Source organism: Heloderma suspectum, chromosome 5 (genome assembly GCF_057233095.1).
Source record: "Heloderma suspectum isolate Gila_16-S chromosome 5, 16-S_ref, whole genome shotgun sequence".
Lineage (NCBI taxonomy): Eukaryota > Metazoa > Chordata > Lepidosauria > Squamata > Helodermatidae > Heloderma > Heloderma suspectum.
The window spans coordinates 224,912,083-224,925,718 of NC_139462.1; the positions used below are offsets into that span (position 1 = coordinate 224,912,083).

General features: G+C 46.1%; 1 protein-coding gene and 1 non-coding gene across 2 annotated transcripts in view; one reads left to right on the plus strand and one right to left on the minus strand.

Moving 5' to 3' along the window:
- CRHR2 (corticotropin releasing hormone receptor 2) overlaps positions 1-11,489 on the minus strand; it is a 139,087-nt gene extending 127,598 nt beyond the window's left edge. The window contains exon 1 of the mRNA XM_084855101.1: positions 11,328-11,489. The gene's annotated coding sequence lies outside the window, so the exon portion shown is untranslated. The remainder of the gene's footprint in view (positions 1-11,327) is intronic.
- On the plus strand, positions 8,310-8,378 carry TRNAT-UGU (transfer RNA threonine (anticodon UGU)). Its single transcript has one exon. It is a non-coding gene; the product is annotated as a tRNA-Thr (tRNA).
- Positions 11,490-13,636: the final 2,147 nt, after the last annotated feature.

Here is a 13,636-nt window from a genome sequence, read left to right on the forward strand (position 1 = left end):
TAGTGTCTCGTTGACAATCTGAGCTGTCTATAAATCAAGCCCTAGTCATCAGCATCGTGGCAATAAAGCCAGTTTCTATGACTCATCTCTGATGGTGATAGGTTTAGGGATGTACAAAACGACTTACCTGTTTCGTTTCGTACATCTGCGGTGGGGGGGGGAGGCGCTCCGTCCCTCCCCCCGAAATCCTCGACAGCTGGCTCCGCTCTGCGGCGACTCTGCGGAGCCACCAGCCGGGGCAGCCCGTAGCGACATCTGGCCGCTGCTGGGCTGCGCAGGGACACAAATGGCAGCCGCCGTAGCCACTGCCATTTGCGCCCCTTTTTTTGCCGTGATAGGCTATGTAAATATTTACGTAGCCTATCACTGCCTCCGCAGGGACGCAAATGGAGTCCCTGCATTAGCTGTGATAGGCTACGTTAGTATTTACGTAGCCTATCACGGCTAAAATGGTGAAGCGAATGGCAGCCGCGGCCACCATTCACAGAGCAGCGCGAACGGCAGCAGGTGAGTGCTCCATTTTGCGTGCCTTTCGCGAGGTGGGGGCGTGGGGGGCTTCGTTCCGCCACAGGTTTCGGGGGGCCCAATGCAGTGGCATTTGGCCTCACCAAGATCCATGGCGGAATTCTCCGCCATCCCTAGATAGGTTTTAGGATGAGGATTTCCAGCGGTTTGGGGGCTGCAGTGCCCAGCATAATTTCTTGCTTCTCCCCATCACTAGCAGATGCAACCTAATTATACAATGTATGTAAATAGGATTTATTTGCAGGCTGTATACAAGTCCTAGAAGATCGTTTTCCTTGGTGCAGAATTTACACAGATGGAACAGTGATGGCAAAAAGAATCCATGGCCTTGCAATTATTTTCTCAGTATGTAATCTGATCTAGAGGAGCTCTTCTATCTGTACTCATTCAGGCTCGATTTGTGTCTGTCTGTAGACTACAATGACCTTCATTCTCCCATGAGTTCATGCCAGGTTGATGGACCTAGAACATCCCCGTGCTAGAAAAAATCATACAAAAATCAACTGGGGTAGACATATCCTTAGAAGCCTAAGCTACAGAAAAGATTAAATTCTAGCAGGAAAGTAGCCATCTTAGCAATAAGCAACATTTAAGAAGAGACGACATGTTTCCAGCCAGTGAGTGAACATTTTCAAGTCAAGAGATGGCTATTTTTGTAAAAATTGTGGCTCTAAACTGAGCATCACGGAATGAAAATGACTCAGAGCAGTCATTTACAGTCATGCATCTTTCCTGTACACATGTAATTGATCAGAATACTTTTGACACCCTCAACAACTAAGCCATTAACAATCAAAGCATACGGACTCTTCTTGAGGATTAATGGAGCGGAGGGGTGAAGATTCAGCCAGTAGGCCCATTAGCAAGCAAGGCAGTCATCAATTCTGAAGGAATGACCTTTGCAGAGGCAATTGTTGCCATGGAAAATGGAGAGAAAAACCCAGATATACAATTTCCCCACTATTTACAGGAACGATATAGTTGCAGACCGGGTACCAATGGAGCACCAACCTCTATAGAATCATTGTCTACCTTATCCAATGTTATCCATTTCACTGAATTGGGCTGCTTTCAACAAATTGAGTGAGTGGAGAGAGGAAGAGGCAGTGAGTCTGTCAGCCCCCCCCCAGGGGGTGATTTTCTTGGTGTGTGAAAATAACTGACGTGGGTGGGCGGGGGAAATGGAAGGTTGCGTACTGTCTCTTTACCCTATTTATGGCAAGTGGTGCATAAATTGCTTGACAAACTGGAATTGGGGGGAGGATGGGGCAGTGAACCTGCCCTCTAATGCAGAGTGATGTTTACGAGTGGGTGAAAATAATAACTCCCCCCCTCAAATAACTGAATGTGATAGGCCCACAAACAGCCAGGTCAGATTGCTTTGCAGGTTGAATTTGGTCCATGGGATGACCCAAATTAGACATCCCTTTTGCAGAGTGTGGGCATTGGCATTTAAAGTTTTAAAGATGCATGCTTATTTCCCAGAAATCACTATCTGAGGTTACAAACCAAGGGGAGCTGCACAAAGGAGCTTGCCTACTCTTGAGTAACTCCTATGCACTTTAATGAGAGTCCTTTCAGAGAACTCATATCGATGAATCACATGGATTTGAGTCATATAAAATGTACACACTGGCCTGGTTTGCATGTTGTCACATGTAACAACATCCTGAGTATGGGTCGAGTATGGTCTGTCATTGAATCGGGCATTGTCGTTGAATCATAGGTTACTGTTGAATCATGGTTTGTTGTTACATGCAGACCCTGCACTACAACTACAAGTTGTTATCCATGAACAACCCAGGAACAGAACTCATGGTTTGTTTTTGGGCTGTGAATTCTGGGTTGTTCATGGTTAACAATCCACAGCTAAAGCATAGTGCAACCCACGATTCAACAACAACCCATATTCAACTCATACTCAACCGATACTCCAGAGTACGGGCTGAGTATGGGTTGTTGGTGAATCATGGGTTGTTGTTAAATGTGAACTCTGCACTATGGTTTAATTATGGGTTGTTAACCATGAACAACCCAGAGTTCATAACCAACAACAAACCAAGAGTTATCTTCCTGGGTTGTTCATGGTTTACTTAACCCATACTCTGGGTTGTCGTTATGTGTGAACCAGGCCAGTGTAATCAAATTGAGGATCATATCGGGTTTTATTCTAAGCCTTTTCTATGGATTACTACCAGCCTGGTGCCACATATTGCCCATTACTGAAGAATAAATGCCCCAAGTTTTTTTTAATGCCTCAGCTTTGGTGGTGGTTTCTATAGCAGTTTTATTTGTTTTGCTTTGAACTTATTTCTGCATTCTCTGCACTATCAATGGCAACATCTGGAAATGAGCAAAACAAAATTGAGACAAGTGTGGTGAGGGAGGGAAATGCTAATGAAGTAAAGTGAAAACAATGCCTCTAATGAGAATGCAGATATCGCTCACAAAGATCATTAATGGTAGAGCACCTTCCTTATTATTCTACCCCTTTATTCATGGGGGGCATTTTAAATTGTACATTTTGATTTATTGTACTGCAGGTTGCTTGGTACACCCGAAACCGGCTGAAAATTGGATTCATACGTTTTAAAAGTATATGAATAATAAATTGAACACACTTTTAGCTGCCTTCTGCCGCAGTTGCAGAGAAAATAAGCATACAAAACACACTCACTCCCCAGTGTGCAAAATCCTAACTCCCCTGGAATTCTGCTATCATCTTTAATGGGGGTTAGAACACACTCCCCTGCCCCGGGAAAAATCCTAACTCCACTGGAATTTTGCTATTATCTTTAATGGGGGTTGGAACAATGTCAGTATATTTAAAAAAAGTAAGACAGAATCAAGTTCCTATACTTTAGAACAGGGGAAGGCAGCCCCCAGCCCCCAGGTCTAATCTGACCTGCATAGGTTGCCCATCTGGTTGGACTCCCTCTATGGGCTCTGCCCAGTGGGATCCCCAAGCCCCAGCCTTTGCCAAGCTCCACCCCCTGGTGGGAAGGGGAAGAGATGAATCCTCTTATTATCTCCAATCACAAACAATAGATGACAAGGGGATTGGGGGAGCAGTGGCAGTGCCTGCCCCATGTCCTCTCCCCAGTGGGAGAAGGCAGGGGACAGGCAAAGCCAGTTCCTGGAAGCCACATTGGGAAGCTCTTCATGATGATACGTGGCTGCCAGGATCCAAAAGACGCTGGAGGGTCATATGACCCACGGAGGGCTAGGTGAAGAGTCATCCAACCCCCAATTTATGGTTGCCTAGCCCTGCTCTAGAATATTGCCAGTGAAATTCTCTGCATGGTTACTTAGAAGTAAATCCCATTAAGTTGAATGTGGCTTAGTGCAGGTAAGTGGGTATGGGATTGCAGCCTTAGGCTGCAATCCTATACACTGGGGATGGGGAACCTCTGCCCCGGGCCAAATTTGGCCCACCACTGCTGTCTTTCCCATCCCTTGTCTTTCCCATCCAAGTTGAGGTGGCATCAGCCAGGAGGAATATGTGTGACACTACTCGGAAAGTCAGTGACCATGAGAAGGACATCTCCCATAGGTGCTTCCTGATGGCCTTGGCTAATGAACAGCCCCCTACCCCTGCCACCAGATCAGTCATATGGGAATGGGAAAGGAGAGTGGGTGGGAGTAAGCTGGTAGATGGAGACTATGGAGATAAGCTTACTTGGTGGCTGCCCAACGGAATGCCCTTGCCTTGGTGGCTTGCCAAAGACTGTGTCCGAGGCTGTGCAAGAAGCTTTGTGGTCTTGAGCAGGCTTTCGATGGCTGGTTCACAAGCAGAGATCAAGGATTCTTTATTCATTTTGGTGGACATGCATTTTAGATCTCAAAGGATATTTCATGCTGGCAAAATGTTTGTCATTATGATGTTATGATGGAGAGCCAGTGCATGGAAGTGGTGGGTGGGTCTGTACATTGCAAGAACTCTGGGTGGCAGGAAGCAATGTGTGTCTCTTCACTTTGCTCATAGAGACACCTTGCAGTCTTCCGTAGGATCCCAGAGGGTGAGAGCAGCTGCGCCATCTGTGTAGGGAGGTTTGCCCTCATTGCAACACTGTTTCCAAATGCACCACTCGACTTTTCCCCACAGGTATGGGTGGCAACATTCACTTATATGGGAGAAAGTAAAGGGGTTCCCTTGCAAGCCATATAGAAGTAAGGACTAAATCCTCCAAGTGATCCTAGTTACTTTGCTTCCCGACCTCCTGAGACCTCTCTCCACAAGCCTGCCCCACAATTCTGCTTCTGCCCCTAAGACCAGTGTGACATTTTACTCTCAGCAAGCCTGACAATGTACCCTTCCCTCACACAAGTTGGACTGAGGACATTCTGACAGCTTTGTCCTCTGAACAATGGGAATGTCCATGAGCATTCCATGCTGTCATACCTGCTCAGCCTATCAGTATCAGAAGCTTCACCTGCACAGGCAAAATGCAGTCTGCATTGGTTTTGTTGGGTTGATGTTTTAAAGAGCTTTTGGGAAGTGGCAGGTTACAAATTAGAAAACAAACAAAGAGTATACCAGCAGCAGCTCAATGAGGAAAATGCGATAAATGCATGCCCAATGTATGTAATTACAGTTCTGTTCAATTACCTTGTTAAATCTATATCTCCATCAGTTTTTAACAATATCCTTCCCAGTTCGGGGTGAGGAGGGGGGATTCAATCAACCTTTGTAATGCCTCTCATGAGAATTATAACTGTATGAAATGTATTTCTTTCCAGCCATAAATGAAGAGGAACAGCAGTGGTAAACAGGAGCTTGAACAACAGAACAAATCTTATCCTTGGAGCCAGCACAACTTTGCAGAAAACAAAGGAGAAAGAGTTGGTGTTAGCTGCAAAAAAGATTAACAGGCAGCCAGGGTCAGTATCCAGATAACTCTGAAAAAATAAGAGAAATCCTCACAGTAGTTGGGCATGGGGGGGCGGGGTAGGGGTAGGGATGTGTGAATTCACCTCCATCTGGGTTCTCCGGATGCCTGCCCAGCCCCTGCCCCCTCTCGCTGGTCCCTGGACTGTGCTCGAGCCCCTGCCACATTCGGTGAGCAGCCTGCACTCACCCCAGTGGCCTCGTTGAGCTCTGTGGTGGCCATTTTTTGGAAAAATAAAATGGCGATCGCAAAAATGTGCATGTTTTTGTATGTGTGAAAATGCGCATTTCTGCGAATGCAGAGATTCTCATGTGCGAAGTGCACATTTTTGCGAATGCTCACATTTGTGCGCATGCAAAAATGTGCATTTTATAAAAATGCACATTTGCACACGAATGCAAATATACACATTCGCGAATATGCACATTTTCTCATATGCGAATATGCGCATTCACAGAAGTGCACATTTTCATGTGTGTGCAAGTATGCACATTTTTGCGATCAACATTTTATTTCACAAAAAGTGGTGATCTCAAGGCTCGATGAGTCTGCCGGGATGGGTGCAGGCCATTCACCGAGTGTGGGCAGGGGGCAAGCAGGGGTGGAGGCTCAGTGGGTGGGGCTCAGGGGTGCAGGCAGGGGTGGTTCCTCTGTATTCCTGGACTGAATCAGGTGCCCACACCATCCCTAGGTGGAGGGAATTATTTTTTTCCAGCAACAATATATTGTTCCATGTTGTTAATGCACAGTATTTTGGGGTGTGTTGTAAACCTGGGGCCTGATCCACACAGGTCAGGGCCCACACTAAAAAGATTTGAAGGTACCAGTAAAACTCAAGCCCGCTTGTGTGAAAGAATGATATACGGTTTATTGGTGGAAAGTGGATGCAGACAATAAAAGCAAAGATAAGCTTACACATGCCCCTCAACTCGAAGTTGTAGGTGCCCCCAGTTCCCTTGAAGCCTCAGGCATTGCCCCTGAGGCTGTTTTTCTGAGCAGGGAGATTTTATAGGTGTCTCTCCTAAGTTCCAGAACCTATCAAAAGACACACACACATCCCTCTCTTTACCCAGGAGAAAACATATGTGTGTGTGTGTGTGTGTGTGTGTGTGTGTAGGCTTAATTTCCTGGCAGGAAAGAGAATTTCTCACAGCAGAGAAGAACAGCCTCATCAGAAATAAGGTATGAAATGTACAGGACGGCCGCTGATTGTTATCTGCTGGGTGTTAGTAACAAGAAGCACTGATCTTCAGTATATTTGTGTACAGCTATGTGAACCAACTCTAACTTCATAATGATTGCCAACTACTTTGCTAAGTAAGTATACATATGCTATTAGACACTGTATACGGCTTGGTAAAAAGCTCACACTTGGGTAAATGGCCCATTTACACCTCTAATACTGCATATATCAACCTTGCCCAGCCCAAATTTGCACATATTTAATATGCACAATTTTAAAGACCTCATTTTTTTTTTCATAAAAACAGGTTTGGGAAAATGGCAGATGCTCATGGACAGGATCCAGGGTGAGTGTGGGCAGCTTGGTGAGCTTGTGGCGGCCGGGGGGTCAGGGGGCTCAAGTGGGGGCAGGGCTTCAGCAGGCACCCGCTGAAACTGGATGGGGTGGGTCTGTCCAGCCCTACTGCACATATAGCCATGTTAGCCCATTATATTGGGGGCACAATAGGTGCCTGTGGGCATCCACACTTCCCCACAAAACCTGCGAAAAGCCCACTTTGGTGAGTGGTGGAATCTCCATTTTCTACATTTCCATCCCTGTTTTCACACATGGGTATACATTTCTAAACACCAATAAATGCAAAGGAATCCCAGAGAAAAATTGCCTCGCAGCGTAATTTCTCCAGAACAATAGTCTCACACTTTGGAACAATCAGCTGAACTCTATTGCTGGGGATCAAAGAAAAAGTTCTGGCTTTGTGCCAGATGGAATCACTCTTCTCCTGCCTATTACCACAGCGAGCGAGAGAAAGAAAAGCGCTCTGGTTGTGTACCTAAAGGAGCCATTTCCACTGGAACGCGATAAAAGCTTCGCTGCCTTAATTTCTCACATTGCACAAGCCCGCTTCTGTGCGGTGCTTGTTATTAACGTATTAATTGCTTGGAGGTTTCAGCTGTGCCATGGGAGCTCCGTCTGAGCCTTCGCTCTGACACCTCAGCCACAGTTACTGTGGAGCGCTCCTCACTGAAGGGGGTGGGCTTCCCCTTTGGTGAAGGAACAGACCATCCTGAAATGGAGAAGTCACCAAAAGCACATTACACCAGGGTACTAGCATCAGCTCAAGTTGCCCCACCAACTTTTGTGGGACAATCCACCCACCACCAAAGTGTGTGTGGTGGGAGGAATATCAGTGACGTTTGAGGGGAAAGTCAAAGAACGTTGGGTGTGTGTGTGTGTGAGCTTACTTTTGAAGCTTAAGTATGGCTGAAGTATGAATGGGGTACAGCTACCCTTGAAAGACCAGGTCTGCAGCCTGGGGGTCATTTTGGACTCCCAGCTGTCCATGGAGGCTCAGGTGTCAGCTGTGAGCCGGACAGCACTGTACCAACTCCATCTGATACGGCGGCTGCGCCCCTTCCTTCCCGACCATCTCCTCCCATCATACAGGGTAGTACATGCCCTGGTCTTCTCTCGTCTAGACTACTGTAATATGCTCTACGTGGGGTTACCCTTGAAGACGGTTCAGAAGCTGCTGCTGGTACAGAACACGGTGGCTCGCCTGATTAAAGGCAGCTGCCGGTGTGATCACATCACTCCGGTGCTGAAGGAGTTTCACTGGTTACCAAAATTTGGGACAGAATGCTGCTGGAATTGTGACATCACATTTTTTGTTTGTTTTTATGTTTTATAATTGTATTTTAATGGTATGGTTGGCTGTAGCTCAGTGGTAGAGCCTCTGCTTTGTGTGCAGAAGGTCCCAGGTTCAATTCCTGCCATCTCCAGGTAGGGCTCAAAAACCTCCTGTCTGAAACTCTGGAGAGCCACTCCCAGTCTGTGTGGGCTAGATGGATGAATAATCTGAATCAGTCTAAGGCAGCTTCCAATGTTAAGAACACAGGAGCATAAGAACATAAGAAGAGCCCTGCTGGGTCAGGCCAAGGGTCCGTCTCATCCAGCATTCTGTTCATACATTGGCCAACCAGCTGTCGACCAGGAACCCACAAGCAGGATACGAGCACAACAGCACCCTCCCACCTATGTTCCCCATAAACAGGTGTACATAGGCATGCTACCTACTGGAGGTAGCATATAGCCATCAGGACTAATAGCCACAGATAGCCTTCTCCTCCATGAATTTGTCCAACCCCCTTTTAAACCCATCCAAGTTGGTGAGCATCGTTACATCTTGTGGTAGCAAATTCCACAGTTTAACTATACACTGTGTGAAGAAGAAAATACATCAAGTTTTTAAAGAACATATTTAAACACAAATTAATGTGGAAACAGGATGAAATGGACCTATGAGAGAACATATGTAAAAGTGGCATGGACCAGAAAGAGGTTCAGGAAACATTTCCAAGTGGTTCTAGAGCCCAGGCAGGATTCTAGTGCTGCATGGTTCTAGAACATAAGAAGAGCCATGTTGAATCAGACCAAGGGTCCATCTAGTCCAGCATTCTGTTTACACAGTGGCCAAGCAGCTGCCCACAGGAAACCCTCAATCAGGAGTGCAACAGCACCCTCCTGTCCATGTTCCCCAGCAACTGATGTATGTAGGGGTACTGCCTCAGGTACTGGATGTAGCATACAGCTGTCAGGATTACTAGCCATTGATAGCTGTAGAAAAGCCGATAATGGTTTAGGTGGAAGAATGGCCTTGCCCAGCAAGGTATGTATTAGGGGTGTGCAAAACTGCGGGGGTCAACAGGGCATCTACGGGGGTCCACGGGGGGGGGGAGGTGATCCGTCCCTCCTCCCTGGAATCCTTGCTAGCTAGCTCCGCTCCACGGCAAGTTCATGGAGCTGCCGGCCGGCTCCGAAGTGCTAGCGATACGGCTGCCATTGCTGTATCGCTGGTGGGCTGGATTGACTGCGGCTGCAAATGGCATCCGGGACACCATTTGCGGCCATAAAGTCATTAGTTCAAGGTAAATGCAGCCGTAAATGGTTGCATTTACCTTAAACTAAGGCCTTACGGCCGCAAGTGGCGTCCTGGACACCATTTGCGTCCGTACTTTTAATTAACGCAATAGGCTACGCAAATATCTGCGTAGCCTATCATGTAAAAGCAGGGACGCAGGGACATCCCTGCTTTTATGTGATAGGTTACGCAGATATTTGTGTAGCCTATCGCATTAAGTAAAAGCACGGACACAAATGGCATCCAGGACACCATTTGCAGCCGCAGTTAATCTGCGATACGAGATGTCTGCGATACGAGACGGCTGGCAGGGAGGATCCAGCCGGCAAGGATTTCTCCAGGAGGCAGAGGTAAGTCTTCTGATCCTCCATGGACTCTGGGGGCCCGGATTCTTTTGAATCCGGCCTCACTGGGGTCCGTGGAGGATTTCTCCCCCATCCCTAGTATGTATGAGAATTTCATTTCAGTTTGCAAATCACTCAAAAATGCCCAGTTTGCAACTTCAAATGCAAATGGGAATGCATTTTCTCCAAACATGTTTGCAAATTCCCAAACTTGCCTTCACGTTTGCAAAACGTGTACTTGAGAAATGCCCAGCTTTCTCAAAATGCTCACATTTTAAATCACCCACACTTTAGTCTATGGGGGAAATTTGTGTCATTTTGGAAATCTGCACAAATTTTGGAACTGCGTGCTCAACTTTCCTGTTCGATAGCTGTTCATTTTGTACAATTTCCCTGTTCGCACAAAATGAACTGTGCTAGCAAATGCAAATGCAACATGAGGAGAGGTGAGCACTGTGCTGATGTTCGGAGCATCTTGGCAAGCTCCAACATTGCTCGTTTGCCCATCCTTATGCTCAGCATAGTGTTGATACCAAAGCACAAGAAATTTAAATTTGGTCTACTCTCCACTCCCCCACCCTCTGAGATCATTCTGAACCAAGCCGGAACCCCACTGATGTTCGGACTTGATTCCAAACATTCTTTGGGCCCTCCACATCTCTCCACTCCCCCACTCTCCAAGATCATTCTGAACTGAGCCTGAACCCCACTGACGTTCAGACTTGGTCTCAAATATTCTTCAGGCCCTCCACATCTCTCCACTCCCCCACTCCCCGAGATCATTCTGAACTGAGCCTGAACCCCACTGACATTCAGACTTGGTCCCAAACATTCTTCGGGCCCTCCACATCTCTCCACTCCCCCACTCCCCAAGATCATTCTGAACTGAGCCTGGACCCCACTGACATTCAGACTTGGTCCCAAATATTCTTCAGGCCCTCCACATCTCTCCACTCCCCCACTCCCCAAGATCATTCTGAACTGAGCCTGGACCCCACTGACATTCAGACTTGGTCCCAAACATTCTTCGGGCCCTCCACATTGCTGCCCCTTTCCCCAAACTCAATATTTCCTGGAGAAGTGTCAGAGAAAGTTTCATAGCAGTCATAGGCCTCAGGACTGAGATTATCCATTGATGGCAGAAGGCATGGGAAATACATATTTTATGGGGGATTTGTTTTGTTCTTTGAGAATAGGGTTCGGTTCGTACATGCTTCTGCACATCTTCACAACAGTATCTCAGATTTAATTAGTTATTGGGCAGATTAAAAAATATATAAATAAATAATATTAATAATAAATAAAATAAATACTTCTGAAGCCTTTGTCCTCTCATGCTGGCTTTGTCCTCTCATCTCCTCGGTACATTTTGAGTTCTGGAAAGGGGTAGCAATGGTGGGGAAAGTTTGAGGCAGAAGACGATGATGCAAAAGACACTGGACTTGATCGTCAAAAGAATTCATTACCTTGCCCAGGAGGAGGTGTTTGCCAAATTCATTCCTTTTCGTTTCGCCCATTCAAAAGTGGGCCTGCAGGAGCCCACATGTCCGCATATCAGAAAAAGACACTATTCTGTGTTCATATGATCTTCCATTTCCCCCACCGTTGCTTTTTAAAGCACTGACTTCACTATCCTAGTGAAGGACAGACTTTGCTTACACTCTAAATGACACCTACTGGCACAGCAGGAAACTGCAGGTGCATTAATCACCATCAGCGCATGATCGTTCAAAGGTAGACTGCTTTTATGATAGGAAAGGCAGTAACTGATGCCTTTCGAAGCACAATGGCAACCCAAGTCAAATCCATTAGGATACAGTCTCATTCAATTTGCCCTGGAAGAGCCATTCTTTATAATGGCAAAGTCACCTATGCAGGTTGCATCCCGAGCTGAGCCAAAATTCATCAGAAGCCCTTTTTTTCCCCCTGAGAAAATTTCTCAGATGTTTTTCTTTTTCTCACTTCCCTAGAAAAAGAAGGTCACTTTGCAGAACTTTCCAAATGTTCTCCACTATTTTTTTTTTGCATTCCAAATGCTCTCCACCATTTTTTTAAATAAAAAAAAAAATGCTTTGTGATGGCCTCCATTTTTACCCCACAACGGCTTGGAATGATACTCAGTCCAGGGCATTGCAAAGGGTGCAAAATGGTGGCCAGGCTGCCAACTAGGGTGGCCATGTGTCCTACTTTACAGAGGGCAGTCCTCTATTTGAAGGGTTGTCAGAGGACGGTCTCTGTTTGAAGAGCTGGGAACCAGAATCCATGGGACACAGCCAGTAGTCATTAGGGATGTACAGATTGTGTAAAATCTATCTGTCTGTATTTCATGAATTGTCAGGCACCTTTTGTTCCGTTGTCTTCCCATTGACAGAATCAGATTTTTTTAGTTTCCAAATTTGTGCAAATTCAGCACATGCAAAAATGCACAAATCTCCCCATGTACATTTTCATACTTTAGCCTATGGGGAAATTGTGCATTTTTGGCTTTTTGTTTATTTTTGCATATTTTTCTATGATGAAATCTGCACAAAATTCCCAAAGTTTAGAAAAATGGTCCGCAAATTTGCAGAATCTGCCTGACAAGGGAAAAGCCAGTGCACTGCAGAATCCATGGGTCAGATTCATGAAAATCCAAAGTCATTTGGTTCCATTGTGGATTTCTCTGACATCCCTAGTAGTTAGGATCAAAAAGTAAGTCAGAACCAAATGACAAACCAGGAGGCAGGATCAAGGATCAAGCTAGTGGTCAAGACCAAAGAACAACCAAGGATACAGGAACACACCAGAGCTCCAAAAGACCTTGTTGCTTGAACAAGGTTGAACTGGGAGAGGAAATGCTTTTATATTCCTTCCTGCCCAGGAGGATACAATGGCCCCCCTGAGTAGGTGGAGTCAGTCCAGGACCTGAAGGAACTTCATAGAGAAGCTGCCACTTGCAGATCAGTCCCTGGAGGAACGTCAGGCCCTGGAGTCAGGGAACTTCAGGGAACTTCAGGAAGTTCCCTGGAGTTCGCACTTGGAGTTCCCTGGAGTTCACCTTGGAGTTCACCTGGAGTTCCCTGGAGTCAGGGAACTTCAGTCAAGGAACTTCAGGCCCTGGAGGCACTCCAGGGCCTGAAGGAACTTCACTGAGAAGCTGCCACCTGCAGGTCAGTGGCTCACCACATGGGGCAGCTGTCCACACATCCCAGCAGCTCCTGACATGACTGAAGTAGTATAGACCATTCTATCACCGCACTCTCACCGCATTCTGCTGCATCTGTTCACTCAACCTGAGGCTAATAATGACCTGATAATGTTCCTTCATTGGTAACAGTAATTAATCTTACACTGGTAGACAATTTCCTGCCATGGATAAAACCTATTTGGCCATTATGTATGCTTCTATCAATTGCACTATCCATTCATACACATCCCCAACCTCCCTGCCCCTATAATCTACATTTTGAAATCCTGATTCAGTATGGGAATGAGACCGCAGTGATCCAGGCATAGAATGATTTTCCCCTTTCTTATTTATCAGAATAATTGGAGCTGTTTTCCAAGATTCAGGGATATTGCCCTGCAATGAGACCTCATTGACTTTATTAATAAAAGGAATTCATACCTTGACCCCAAATTTCTCATACTATTCTCCTGTCCGAGCGTGGTGCCTTATTTTTTCAACCTCTTTACAGTGAGGAGATGAGTGAATTGCCAAGCCAATCATAATGAAATCATTTGAAATGTTATTTCCCCAATCTGTAGTGAGTGGCTGGGCAATTTGAATACAGAA